Source organism: Rana temporaria, chromosome 2, assembly GCF_905171775.1.
Source record: "Rana temporaria chromosome 2, aRanTem1.1, whole genome shotgun sequence".
Lineage (NCBI taxonomy): Eukaryota > Metazoa > Chordata > Amphibia > Anura > Ranidae > Rana > Rana temporaria.
In genome coordinates, this window is record NC_053490.1 from 335,954,436 (window position 1) to 335,969,945 (window position 15,510).

Genomic DNA, 15,510 nt, shown 5'->3' on the forward strand with positions numbered 1-15,510 from the left:
GAGTGATTCTTACTGTAGGGGGGTGTGGCTGTAGGCGTGACATCACTGATCATTGTTCTCTATATCAGGGAACAGGCGATCAGTGTAACTGCCACAGAGAACAACGGGGAAGGTGTGTTTACACACACCTCTCCCCGTTCTTCAGCTCCTGTGACCGATCGCAGGACACCCGCGGGCCGTGGGCTCTTAAAGGCGACGTACAGGTAAGTGCCTGGGCTCAGCCGTGGCATTCTTCTGAAGTATATGTGCAGGAGGCGGTCCTTAAGTTGTTAAATAAAAAAGCGGCATGGGTTCCCCCTCCATGAGCATACCAGGCCCTTAGGTCTGATATGGATTTCAAGGGGAACCCCCTACGCCGAAAAAAAAGGTGTGGGGGTCCCCCCCAATTCCAGACCCTTATCCGAGCACGCAGACCGGCCGTTCAGGACAGGGGGTGGGGACGATCAAGCGCCCCTCCTGAACCGTACCAGGCGGCATGCCCTCAACATGAGGGGGGGTGGGTGCTTTGGTGGCAGGGGTGCACTTTTAATAAGGGGGTCCCCAGATCCTTGCCCCCCATCCTATGTGGATGAGTATGGGGTACTACCCATTCACCTGGGGGGTAAAAAGTATCAAGAAAAAAAACACACTAGACAGATTTTTAAGGTAGTTTATTAGGCAGCTCCGGGGGTCTTCTTCCGACTTCAGAATTTGGCGTGGAGTTCCCCTGTGGGAGGGAGGAGCTTGCCTTAGAACAGATTCACACTGGGGCGACTTCCTGTTGCCTCACTGTTAAAGGGGATCCGACTTGGAGGCGACTTCCATTGAAATCAATGGGTACAAGTCGCCTACAAGTCGAATTGAAGTAGTACAGGAACCTTTTTTCAAGTCAGAGCGACTGCAGTAGTGTACATTAAGACGGCTCCATTCACTTACATTCATTTCTTCATGCAGTGCGACTTGAGGTGACTAGGGGCGACCTGAATTTGGATCCCAGGTCGCCCCTGTGTGAAACGGCTCACAGTTTCTAAATTACTTTGGAATATAAAATCAGCTAAACAGTGTACAGAATGCCTCAAGATTACCATATTGCGCTAAATTTTACAGTAATTTACAGCAGCTGTAAACTGAAAAGGAATTGAAATTTTAAAAACATGACTTTTGCAGCAATTGTATAGGCTCTTAGCCAGATTCAGGTAGACGTGCCTAACGTCAGGCACAGCGTATCTCATATACGCTACGCCGCCGTAAGTTAGAGAGGCAAGTGGTGTATTCACAAAGCACTTGCGTCCTAAGTTACGGCGGCGTAGCGTAAATGCGCCGGCGTAAGCGCGCCTAATTCAAATTGTAAAGAGGTGGGCGTGTTTTATGTAAATAAAGCATGACCCCACGTAAATGAAGTTTTGAATGAACCGCGCATGCGTCGTCCATGGACGTATCCCAGTGCGCATGCTCCCAATTACGCCGCAAAGACTCATTGGTTTCGACGTGAACGTAAATTACGCACAGCCCCATTCACGGACGACTTACGCAAACAACGTAAAAATTGAAAAATTTGACGCGGTTCCGACTTCCATACTTAACATTGGCTGCGCCATCTTTTTGGTGGTTTATCTTTACGCCTGAAAACGCCTTACGTAAACGGCGTATCTTTACTGTGACGGGCAAGCGTACGTTCGTGAATAGGCATATCTTGCTGATTTACGCATTCTAGGTGTAAATCAGCATACACGCCCCTAGCGGCCAGCGTAAATAGACAGCTAAGATACGACGGCGCCGGCGGTCGTATCTTAGCTACATTTAAGCGTATCTCAATTTGAGAATACACTTAAATATACGACGGCGCAGATTCGGAGTTACGACGGCGTATCTACTGATACGCCGTCATATCTCTACCTGAATCTGGGTATATATCTTTTTTTACTTGCTTTATTTTTTTAACGAAAGTTGAGTAACCCTTCAAGTGCTCTGTAAGCCATAGGCATTAAAATTTTTTTTAGAAAGCAGTGTTGGACAGAGGCATTCTCTTAGGCCCCGTACACACGACCGGATCTGTCCGCTGGGATTAATCCGCGGATCAATTCCAGCAGACAAATCCGGTCGTGTGTACGGCCTAGCGGACATTTTTCGGCGGACATTTGTCCAGCCGACCGTTTTCAAGCGGATAAAAATTTCTTAGCATGCTAAGAAATCTATCCGCTGGAAACCTGTCCGTCGGACTTATCCGGTCGTCTGTACAGACTCACCGGATAAGTCCGACCGATCCCCATCCCTCGCATGCGTCGAAGTGATTCGACGCATGCGTGGAAGTATTTACCTTCCAGGGTCGCGCACGTCATCGGCGCTGCCACGTCACCACGTATGTTTACCGCAGGGATTTTGATCTGATGGTGTGTACAGCCATCAGATCAAAATCCGGAGCAGAAATGTCCGAGTGAAATGGTCCGGCGGACCGTTTTCATCGGATATCCGCTCGTGTGTACAGGGCCTTATAGGAAGAAAGCAGAACTAATTCTGACCAGTATACAGTATATACAGTATGTGCAAGTAATTTTTTGTACCAACTTGACACCATGAGAGCTATGCAGAGCTCTGGGAGAGAGAAGTCATATGAGACAGAGGGGCAGATCCACAGAGAGCTGCACCGGCGCAGCGTATGGGAGATACGCTACGCCGCTGTAACTTACTTGTTTAAACTTCGTGTCCCCACGCCGAATGAACTGCGCATGCACCGTCCCTAAATTTCCCGCCGTGCACTGCGCTAAATTACGTCGCAAGGACGTCATATTTTTTTAACATAGACGTGAATTATGTCCATCCCGATTCACGGACGACTTACGCAAAAAAAAAATTCAAAATTAAAGCGGGAACGACGGCCATACTTAACATGGCAAGTCTAACTTTACGCCGCAAAACAGCAGCTTTAACTATACGCCGGAAAAAGCCGACTAGAGACGACGTAAGAGAATGCGACGGCCGCGCGTATGTTCGTGGATCGTCAGAAATAGCTAATTTGCATACTCGACGCGGAAAACTACGAGAACTCCACCCAGTGGACGCCGAAGTATTGCATCTAAGATCCGAAGGAGTACGAAGCCATACGCCTGTCGGATCTAACCCAGATGCCGTCGTATCTTGGTTTGAGAATTCAAACCAAAGCTACGACGCAGGAAATTTGAAAGTACGCCGGCGTATCAGTAGATACGCCGGCGTACTCTCGTTGTGGATCTGCCCCAGAGAATGCAAGTACCAAATTCATTTCAGAAAACTGCATGGTTGATAGATTGAACCGGAAAAGTAATTTTAATAACCGTAAATAACAATATGGCTTGTGGAGCAATTGTAATGTACAGTATATGCTATAATCCTTTTTTTTATTTGCTATTTTTTTTTCCACAAAAGTGCTGTTACCCTTTTAAGCACTTCCCTTCCTATGGTGTCCACTTTAAAAAGTTATTTGGGGGGTATCTGTAATATTCTGGTATTTTAATTGTACATTTTTTAGAACTTTTCTTCAACATTTTGAATCTTTTTTTTTTATGGCAAAAAGACAATAGAGACTTTATTTTGTGTTATACAATAAAGATTATCTGTCTCATAAATTATATTCATCTGGTTACAGTTTTGCATAACCAAGTAATTGTCAGTTAAATTATCACATTGAAAACTGAAAAATTACTTGGAAAGGAAGAGTTTGTAACAGGTTGGCTTTGCAGTGATTAATAAGTGGACCTTGCTTTTTGGGTGCAAGGTCTGCATTTACTGAAGCTCGCCAAACAATGCTACAACTCTCAGGCCTCGTACACACGGCCGAGGAACTCGACGTGCCAAACACATCGAGTTCCTCGGCCAGTTCAGCCCTGAAGCCGCCGAGGAGCTCGGCGGGCCGAGAGCTCCCATAGAACAACTAGGAAATAGAGAACATGTTCTCTATTTCCTCGACGAGTTCCTCGGCGGCTCCATCGGGCCGAAAGTGTACAGACGACAGAGTTTCTCGGCAGAATCAGGCTCTGACCGAGTTTCTCGCCGAATTCTGCCGAGAAACTCTGTCGTGTGTACGAGGCCTTAGTCAATTTTGTTTTAGCAGTGGACTAATTACTGTAACAAGGTATCAGTGAGCTGTGGTAAGCCTGCTTTAAGAAGAACCAGTGGATCAGATACACATTTCAGGATCGCACAATTCTATTATAACGCAATTCTATTTCCAGAAAATAGCAAAGAACATTGTGTTATGTAATCTTAGATTTGTCTTCTTGTAAATACTGAAAAGCTAAATGTGTGAAAACGTTAAAAGAAAAAATCAACATGCAAAAGTAAATATCAGATTTTTTAATTTTTTTTATTTATTTTTTTCGTTTTATGAGGTGACCTTTGGATGAATCATGCACCATGCCCTTTGGCTAAAAGGGAATACTTTGGTTATCTGGTGAGAAATTATTTACAGTAACATTAACTGTTGTGACAGTCTGTAACAGATTATATACAGACACATTATTTGATATGACAAGCAGTGAGAGATTACATAAAAGGATATAGTAATCAGTATAACAGCCAGTATCGGATGATTTATTAGTAAGAATGGTAGTCATTGAGAAATTATGTACAGTGACAGTTGTGACAATCAGCATGAGATTAAATGCAGTGATGGTGTAAAAGTTGATACTGTATCTTTAATTAGCCCCAGTGTGTAGGTGTACAGTTGGTTAAAATGGTTCCAAAGTTTTTTTTTTTTTTACTTTTACTTTTTTTTTACTTTAATGCATTCCCTGCAATAATGTAAAAGGTGTTTTAGCATATGCTGCAACCCCCTCCCCCAAATACTTCTCTCCTCTCCACTTGCACTTACAGGCTTAGTTGGGAGTCCTGCTGCTGTCAGTCAAAGCTTGTGAGTAGAGTGCGTGGGCACAGCCTGGGTCAGGATTGAACCCGCATGAGTGCCTCCATAACAAGAGGCTTGCTATAGGGGCATTCGAAGAAGAGGAGGAGTCTACAGCACAGACAGGGGACCCAAGCAGGGGAGGTTCTGGGTCACTCTGTGCAATACAATTGCACAGAGCAGATAAGTATTAAAATGTAAAAAATGAATTTACAAATTTTTTAAGGTATTCCAGCATGGTTTAAATAAATATTTAGAAGGAAATTTCTCCCACGCGAAGAGAAATCATCAGTCAGTGTCTCCTGGAAAAGATGTCTCACTGGAAGATTTCCCCTCATCTGCTGTTTCTGTTACTCAACATTTTTGGATTTCTCATCACTTTCTGTCTCAGTTGTCATGATATGCATGTGAAGCGCTTACCTCAAGCTGACTCAGACATAGAAGTAGATCTTTGTGTTGATATAACCAGATAGCTGGCATTCCACCAAGGAGCCCCTCATGAAAGTTTGAATTTAGCTGCAAGCTGTCCCCAGATTGCCCAACAGGTACATGCACTTGCGGAGATGGATAGGTACCTGGAGTATGTGGCAGGTTCCATATGGAATAAAATGATGTCAGTAGAACTTTTTCTAAGGATGCATACTGTATATGTTATCACATATAACTTTGTACAGCAATATTAAATGCTTCAAATTTAGATGTTATAAAAAAAATACAATTTATAATCTCAGAATGCTTTAACCAGGTTCATCCTCAGCAATTGTTTGCATTTTTTATTATATTATAATATATACAGAGACCAGTATTTTTGTCTCTGTGTGATTATTAAGTCAGCATTACACTGCTGTATGAAGACATAATAAAACGGTCTGGTGTCACCCCAACATCACCTCTATTCTCAATTCAATACATATATACATAGGATTCGCCCTGGGACTTTGAGTGAGGAGAGTATGGTTAGAAAAAAAAACATGTTGTGATTGTATAAAAAGTAGGTTTATTACAACATGTTGCGCACACAACACAACAGCAATAAATGCAGGCCAATAACATATGCATACAATGTGAAGAGAAAACAATCCACATACATGATAAAGTGCCTCTTCAAAACGCAGCAGAACATCAGGAGGCGTGGCTAGAGGTGTGTCTAGAGCGTCAGCAAGATCCAGGGTAAGAGGTGTGTCTGATATTTCGGCCAATGGGGTGTCGGGAGGCAGAGCAAGAGGCGGACCCTCAGCACAGAGACCATTCATTCACCAGCAGGATGAGTCATTGCCATGGCAACAAATGTCACAGCCTGAGGTCAGTGCAGTATCGGCATTTGAAATGACAAGTGTCATAGCCCCTATTGTTCAGACAAGCAGGGGAATTGAGGAGTCTGGTTTGGTTCTGTCTGGTTTCAGGCTGGTCAGCATACACAGCTGCAAGGAAACGGTGAGTCAGCCACAATTGCTTATTTAGCTAATATAGCTGAGCTATTGGCTAAATTAGCTAAGGATTTTTATTCAGCTACTAGCCAAGCTCAGGCTATGCCAGCTCAGGATACAGTTATAGGGATTTGGGCATCTAATGGAATGTTAGCTAATGGCGGGCAGTCTTTTCAACATAATCTTGATCCGAGTGTTTCTTCTGCTTATCAATCAGCTAGAACACAGAATATACCTGAAACATGTTTAACCACTTAACCCCCGGACCATATTGCTGGTCAAAGACTAGAGTACTTTTTGTGATTCGGCACTGCGTCGCTTTAACTGACAATTGCGCGGTCGTGCCACCTGGCTCCCAAACAAAATTGGCGTCCTTTTTTTCCCACAAATAGAGCTTTCTTTTGGTGGTATTTGATCACCTCTGCGGTTTTTAGTTTTTGCACTACTGTTTACACACACAGCTCCCGGTCTCCGCTCTGTAATGAGCGATTGCATGTGCCCAGCGGCGATCGCGCCCGTTACCTGCGAGAGAGCCAACGTAGAGCTACGGGCTCTCGCGCAGGAGAGCCAACCTGCCGCCGTAGAATGACGGCAGCAGGTCGGCAAGTAGTTAAGAGAATCTATTGCTTGTGAAATCTCTCCTTTAGGTTATCATTTATCTCTGTCCATAAGAAAAAATCTGGAGAGGAGCTTTTTAGATATTTTATCTTTACTTCCATCTGCTAAAGAATTTATTGGTAAATTAGAAAAGAAAGAAGATGAAGCTAGACGGAGACCAGGTCATTTAACAACTGGTTGCAGGCTTTTTGCATTTTTTCAGGAATTTTGTGTGAGAAATGTCCGGAAAAAAGCACTGTTCTTTTTTAGCATTTAGATATTGTTCTTGAGGCTTTTAAGAATTTTGATGTTACTGTATGGTTTAATTATGGAAAAAATTGGGGAAGAAACTGCGCTAAAACGTGCTAAAAAATATTGAATGAAAAATATGTATGTGATACCAAAATAATTAAATAAATAAATCTGTGAGGATAAGAGCCGGGGGCTACTCGTCAGCCGCCTGACAAGTCGCGTCCCATTGTATTCAATAGAACCGTTCTAATAGGAGCGACGCGGGGGCAACTTCGGGGGCGACTCGGGGCGACTTGCATTGACTTCTATACAGAAGTCATTTTGCAAGTTGCCTCTGAAGTCGTCTTCAGGACGCCTTGCCAAGTCCCCTCCGAAGTCACTTAGTACACATAAATAAAATTGAGTGAATAAATACAAAAATGAATGATATTATAGTCCAATGAAGAAAACACTATATTGATACGTGAAACAAATAAGTGTTGTATAAACAAAAGAGTCCAGAATAAACACCAGTGATGATGCTATTAAAATATTATGGTAAACTCAAATTTTGAAACACCCATGTGAAAACAGTCTCTTCCAAATGCTGTAGTTGCTTCACAGATAGAAATTGTATGGTAAAATCCACCACCAAGAGAAGTGCCTGCTTACCAGATCTCAGTGACCCCCTATTACAGAGGGTCAAAGACAGCTTTAAAACAGATGTGGCTCACTCTACTCCAGCCAAATCCGAATGATGATAGGTCAGATCACATCACCCACAGACTCGATGGACTCCAATGGCAGAAATCATACCAAAAAGACAACAAAAATAGCTCCCATATAGGATTTATTAAGAAAGGATAAAAAAACACACTTACACCAGATCAAGAAATAAACAGCCTTAAACCTGCGGTGCCAGCCGGTCGCCTGCTGGTAAACCCGTTCCTGACGGTAGGTAATGGTGAGTGACGTTTCTGCGCCGTTCCGCCCTACACCAAACACGGCGAGCACATGTGTGCGCACCAAACAGAGGACCAAGCCTCGTTTGGAGCTGCCAATCGGAGGTGTGCGCGCATACGCATAAGCGCACCTCTTCACGTGTACAGCGGCATGTGCTCCAAGCCTCATGCACACATTGTAAGCAGAAGCGCACACGCGTGCGCACAACACCGCCAACCAAGCCTCATTTTTAATCACCCCATAAGGACAGGCACACAGGCGAGCTGGTATCATGAGCCAAGCCTCACTTTGAATCCCTGTCCCCAAACATGGGATAACGTTAGAAAAGGAAGAGAACTCCCTGGCTCCCTCTACTTCACCTCCAACTACCGCCACCTTGGATATTTGGGACATGCTTCACAAACGCAACTCATGGGACTTACAACTCACCCTTAATGTCTCTTTAAAAGCACAGTTTTTTTCCTACCTGGTTCTATGGACGCAGGCTTCAAAATATGAAATCCAGATGGTCCTCTATTTCTACACCATGTTCTCCATTATCACACAATTAAACCTCTACACTCCATTTTGACACCCAGAAAAGTAACCTTCGTGGACAAATAGATATTCTCAACTGCCATGACCATTATGTGACCTACAGCACTTAAACCTTAAATAATCTCTATTCATAGGACCCGCTTCTGCACTGTGTCTTGCAGTTTTACAAGTCTTTCATTTCATTACAAGGACCTTCATTCCTGGATTGTATTGCTAAATGGGAGGCCGATCTTCATTCTCACCTCACCGACAAGCAAAAGGATAAAATCTTGCAATTGTCTCATACATCTTCACTATCATCCAAAATGTCTGAAACTAATTGTAAACGCCTCACCAGATGGCATCACATACCAGCTAAACTCCACACCATGTTCCTATTTTGTTTTCCCATTATGTTGGAGGAATTGTGGAAAACAGAGCCACCTATGCTCCTGCCTGGTGTGATTGCCCAATAATTTGCCAATTCGGTATCGAGATACTCAAACATGTATCCATGGCTAATCTAGAGCAGCTCTGGCATATCTTCACCAGTTCCCAGTAAAATCGGTTTGTATATGCAGCAAAGCATGCTTGTTATACTCACTGTGGAACCTAAGGGGTTGATCCTCTGCATTGTGTAAAAAGGCTGTTTGATCCTGTCCTGCCCTTCTTCCACTGTCCCCAAACCATCTCCTGGTAGAACAGACCAGATATAGTGAATGCAGGGTCCTGAGTTTAGTAACACTTTAATAATAGTCAAGTTCTCTCTAGTTGGGCAGCAAAGTCTGTATAGATAATTGGTGAGCACCTTATAAGATGTAGAAAGAGTAGCGACTGAGCTGTATAGACATTGCTGAATTGGGGGAACATACATCATTGCACATAAATAGGCAGAGATGATAAATCTCAGATCAAAATATGCCAACACCCCTCTAGTTGTAGGCAGAGGCGTGTCTAGTGAAAATGGCGTCTATGGCAAGCACTGAAACTGCGCCCCTGTCAAAACATTATAAGTGTACAGGGCCGTGTTTTCACTTCATGAGATGCACACAGATATTCAGTACATCCACGGGCAGGCAGACCAATTCAATTGGGACACAGCAGCTGCATGAACACAGCCCCTGCTCTCACCTTGATATCCGCTTGGGTGCAAGAACTTGCCCCGAGCACAGACAGTGTGCATTCAAGGACATCATTATTAAAATCACTGCTCAAGGACATCCACCCGCATCCAAATGGATGTCAAATGGATGTCAGATTGGGAACAATAACCCTCCTTTATTCCATCCAACAACTCTAGTTCTACTTGAAGTATGAAGGAGACCTGCCCCAAGAAAGGTGCCCTATATGACAGGTACATGAGCAGGGATTATAGATCTCAAAGAGCACAGTGCCAGTCTCCAGGTCCCAGATCTTGAAGAAAGTGAAGTCAATCCTGAACACATTCTCCTCAGGTCTGTACAGATAATCTGATGACTGAAGACAAGTGATAATAATGACACACAGCACCTAGCACAGGCCGGTGACAGGTCTCCTGACAGTAACTCATTCTCTGTGACCCGGCTCAGGCCTAGAACATGCTTCCAGTCTCAGCTCCTTCAGGCCTAACAACTCCTGTTTGGTGACCGCAGCCACTCCCCGGAGCTCCCCATTGCCATCCTCCCTCCCATGCATGCGCCTTTTATGCCAGTCAAAATTAACTGCCAGCAGGATCGCAGCAAGGCTGCCAGTTGGTCCCTCTGGAATCACTCCCATCACTAGTGATCAAGATTCTGTAATTCCATGGAGGTAGGTGGAAGGTTCAGTCATATATGTGGGGGGGATCTTTCTATGTACACATAACTTTGATGCTCACCGATGCACAGAGCAGCCTCAGCCGTGGAGGGGGAGTGATAAGCAGGCACGTCTACAGGGATCCTGGGATGCCAAGCTCCATATAACCTGGGCAGTGTTATCCCTGTGATTTGTCCCGTCCTGCTGCTCTGTGTGCTGTGCTGGGATTCCAGACCCCAGCTTTATTACCTCCCCCTCCTCCGATCTCAGCCTCCCTACACACACGACTTCTACAACTTTTCTCAGCAGCCAGGAAACTGCAGACTGACAGACTCTCCACTGCCAATCTGTGTGGAGCTTGGCACATGCAGCTCCACTCCTCTCCCGCTGTTTCTTGTCAGAAGCACTCGCATCTCAGCACCTGAGGACAGGAGCAGGGCAGAGAATCACTCCACTGGCCGGGACTAATTGAGTAGTGGGGCAGACTGATGTACTGATTCCCCGAAAATTAAGAAAAAGTCCCTCCTTTACGCTCACTTCCTGGGCCCCTATTTTGACCTGATGTGACCCAGGAAACTGTAATTGCATCCCCCCATAAGCAAGTAGGAATGGGGAGAAGTTTGAAAAGCTCTACTTTTAAATTCAGTGAAGAACTTTAATGCTGGCGTCCCTGCTCATTAGCGCCCCCCTTCATATGGCGCCCATGGGACTTGCCATGGCTGCCATACCCTAGATACGCCACTAGTTGTAGGGTATGTAGGGTTGATGGGTGAACAGTTCGGCCCAAGCATATGTTCGGGCCGAACTTTGGTTGTTCAGTTGTTCTGGCGAACACCGAACAATATGCTGAGTTCGGGGAAAATTTGAAAGCAGCAAACCCCGTTAAAGTCTATGGAACACTAACATGAAAAACTAAAAGTTCTAATTTTAAAGGCTCATATGCAAGTTATTGTCATAAAAAGTGTTTGGGGGCCTGGGTCCTGCCCCAGGGGACATGTATCAATGCAACAAAGTTTTAAAAACGACCGGGAGCAGTGATTTTAATAATGCTTAAAGTGAAACAATAACAGTGAAATATTCCGGTGACATGGCCGAACGGAGATCTGAGAGGACGTACATGAGGTGAGCTCCTGCAGGCATAGGACTTACCGGGAGCTTTACTCTGCAAGCAATTCTGCCATGCTCCTTCCAAAGACCCAGGGGATCTCCCGGACTGTAAGGGCACCTTCTGACATGGCTGGCGCGGCGATCCAGGATCTCCAGCCGACTGAGGGGACAGGCCGCGGCTTCAGCCTGGACACAGTGGCCATCTTGCTCCACCCGGGCACTAGGCTGGCTCTACCTCCAACCTCCCCACCTGCCCTGTGACCGGCTATTCTACTGCAGGATCATCAGGGACATCCAGCCTGGCATTCCGGGACCCACAATCCTTCTTGCTCTGATCTGTCTGCCTAAGGGACCTGTTAAGTGCCGGCGGCCATCTTGGTACACCCCAGCAGCATCTCCATCTTCCCTAGGACTGTCCCAAGTCCCATCCACCACCAGGAGCACCCTGGCCTATTAGATCAAGACCCCCAATGGGGATATTAAGTAGACATCATCCACATCTGTGCTAAGGTTGCGGCCCTGGCCCTGGAGACCACGTGTGGTGGCCATCTTGCTGCACCCTAGCAGCCTCCAAACATCCTCTGGACCTAATCCTCACCCACCCCCAGGGCATCCTGACCTGGCCTGGCAGAATGGGGCACCCAACAGAGAAATTTACAGGCACCCACACCCTTCTGTACACGGGCTGCAGTCACAGCACTGGCACTGGCACTAGAGACCACGAGTGGCGGCCAACTTGCTCCACCCAAGCTGCAATATCCACACACACTCCTGGTCTTCTTATCCTTATGGGCCTGGATCACTCCCTGTACAATTACAAGAGTTACTCAGCGACCACTTGTGGCCCCATCCATAAAACTCCCTAGAGGGGCACATGCATGGCTTGTAGGATGGCGGATGCTTAGGATCTAAGCTACGGCCTCAGTCTGTCTAGCCGGAGCTCCTATTTTGCATCACTAGCTTCTAAAGATCCGGGAGTCCTCTCATCTGCTCCGGGAACCTTACAGATACCTTCCAATCGTTGTATGGGTAAGATTGGATACCAACGGCATATCTACCAGAGACACGCTCCATAGGCCACGCTCCAGTCCTCTCAGCCTATGGCTCGTTTTCTCCGTAGAACGCCATCCCCGGCTTCAGGTACCTCGGCGGCTGCTGCAGACTCAGCAGACCGCTGGTCGACTCCTCTTTGCTTGCTGAAGAATCCCCCACAGCAACCACAACCACCCAAACACCCCACAATGTCACCACCAGTTACTGTGGAGGTGCTAGACGCCAGGGTGCAGGCCCTACTCCATAGTCTCACTCAAAACATTTCTAAAGAGGTGGGCAACCTTGCACATGAGTTTAGGGGTGAGATTGACCAGGTGGGGGAATGTACAGATACCCTGAAATCTAAATTTGATGACATGGTGCAATATGTTCATGTCCTAGAGGAAGAAAATGCCAATTTGAAAAATGCAGTCTCACAATTGCAAATGCAACAAGAAGACCTTGAAAAGAGAGAACGCCGCCAGAACCTACGCATCTGCGGGATCCCTGAATCCATCCCAGATAAGGAAATATGGCCTTACCTTCTTGCCCTGTTTGTTACTCTGGCACCCCACATTCCTGACATAGACTGTCGTCTTGATAGAGTGCACAGATCGCTGGCTCCTAAACCTCTTCTGGGTGCTAATCCCAGGGACATCATTGTACGTATCCATTTCTGTGAAAGCAAGGAGGCCCTGACCAATGCTACCTGCAACAGGACATGGGTTGAATTTAAAGGCGCAAAGATCAACATTTTCAGTGATCTGTCACCCATCACTCTGGCAAAATAGCGTGTCCTACGTCCAGTCACCTCCCATCTGGAGCAAAATCAAGTTCCATACCGTTGGGGCTTCCCATTCCGCTTATCTATCACCATTAATGGATCACAACATTCCATGAGAGTTCTGCAGGAATGCAAGACTTTCATTCGGAACCTGGGCCTTCCCCCTATACTTGACGAGGACTTGCAGTTGCAGCCCCCTGCTCCCCGACCACTCTCTACACCTGGTGAGATCTGGACCCCAGTACGCCAGGAAGGCCCCAGTTACTCCCCAAAGAGCTGCACCGTCCAAGGAAACCACTTGAGACTGAACTCTAGACTATCCTCATGCCTCATCTTTACACATAGGTCCTGCTCTTGACTTATGTGTTTCAAGACTCTGGGCTCAGAGTCTAATATTTCACCTCCAATATGTCCTGTGCATACGCTTTCTCTTTGAGTACCCATACAAAAGTTACATGTTGATAGTTCCCTGTTTTGCCTCTCTATCTGCTGTTCAGAACGGGCTGGGGCCTCAGTGACTGATTTTGCAGGTTGCCGTGCCCCCCTCAACATGGTCTTGGATTGTGACCATGACCTCCTGAGGTGCTCATTCCCCTCAGGCCTTTCATCTGACTGGTTTGTATTTTTTCTTTTTTACTATGGATCTTTTTTGATCCTTCCCAGGATTTTTTTTTTTCCTGCTCATTTTTTGTATATCAGATCCCTTTTTGATCCACATCATTACTGGACAACTATCGCCCCATTGCTCTCCTAAACTCTGACTATAACATTTTCACAACAATTTTGGCTAAATTACTTTACTCCTCCCCTCACTCATACATAGAGACCAGGTAGGGTTTGTTTCCACTGGGCATGCAGGAGATAATACCAGGCGAACCATTGATCTTATTGACCTGCTGACTAAAACCAAGAAGCCTGCTGTAGTGCCCAGTTTAGATGCTCAGAAGCCATTTGACCACCTAAACTGGTCGTTCATGTTCACTATTTTGTCTAGATATGGATTCACTGGTTCCCTCATACATGCCCTGAAAGCACTTTATTCCACACCCACCTCCCAGGTACAGTTGGCTTCTCATGTCTCTTCACCATTCTCCCTAACAGTACCCAGCAAGGATGCCCCCTATCTCCCCTGATCTTCATCCTCAGTCTGGAGCCCTTGGCTGAAGCCATTCTTTTCATCCAGACATAAGGGGGGTGGCGTTGAAGCTTTGGGAGTACAAACTGTCCCTATTTGCCGATGACATCTTATTAACATTGACTCATCCCCATATCTCACTCCCCTCACTCCACGCAACTCTAAACCTGTTTGGCAGTATTTCAAGTTTTAAAATAAACCCCGCCAAAACTGAAGCCCTCCCTATCAACCTTTTCGACAGACACGCTCTCTACTTTAAAAGGAAATTTTAAATACCGCTGGTGCCCTCACTTGCTTAAGTATCTTGGTGTCCACATAACACCCTCATACTCTAAGCTTTTTCTGGTTAACTTTCCCCCTTTGTTCATATAAATTAATAGATTGCTAAAGACATGGACAAAGCTTCCTCTAGCTCTCCTTGGGAGGATAAATGTCCTCAAAATGTCAGTGCTCCCTAAATTGCTCTACCTCTTTGAGACCCTACCAGTAATGATCCAAATGTCCCAATTGAAATTACTTGAAAGGAATGTTTAGAATTTTATATGGAATAACACGTCCCATAGGATAGCCAGCTCTGTTCTTCTTGCGACTCAAGCTTTGAAAACGCCTGATATAACCAAATATTATTTTGCCACGCATCTGAGAGCTAGAGCCTCTTGGACGTCCAGATGTGACCCTAATAGATGGTCTAAGATAGAGATGAGAATTACAGTCCCTGCCCACCCCTGCTGCATGGCATGGCCTTCTTCTGACAAATATACCTCTCAACTGTGTAAAGTCTGTTTAAATCCGATGTTGTTTACACCTTCACTCTGGAAAATACTCCATCTCATCCCCATGCTGTCCTTTAATAAATATAATCTTAAATCCGGAAATTCCTGACAATCTGTCCTATGACGCCATGTTACCCTGGACAAAATCTAATGTATTTCAGTTACGCCATCTAGTACACCCAGTGACACGAAAACTCCTTACTTTTCCTGATCTGCAATCTAAGTATGAAGTTCGGAAAAACTTCTTCTACTCCTTTCTACAAATTAAACATTTTATCTCCACCAGAACCCTGCAATTGACTAACTAGGCCCACGGA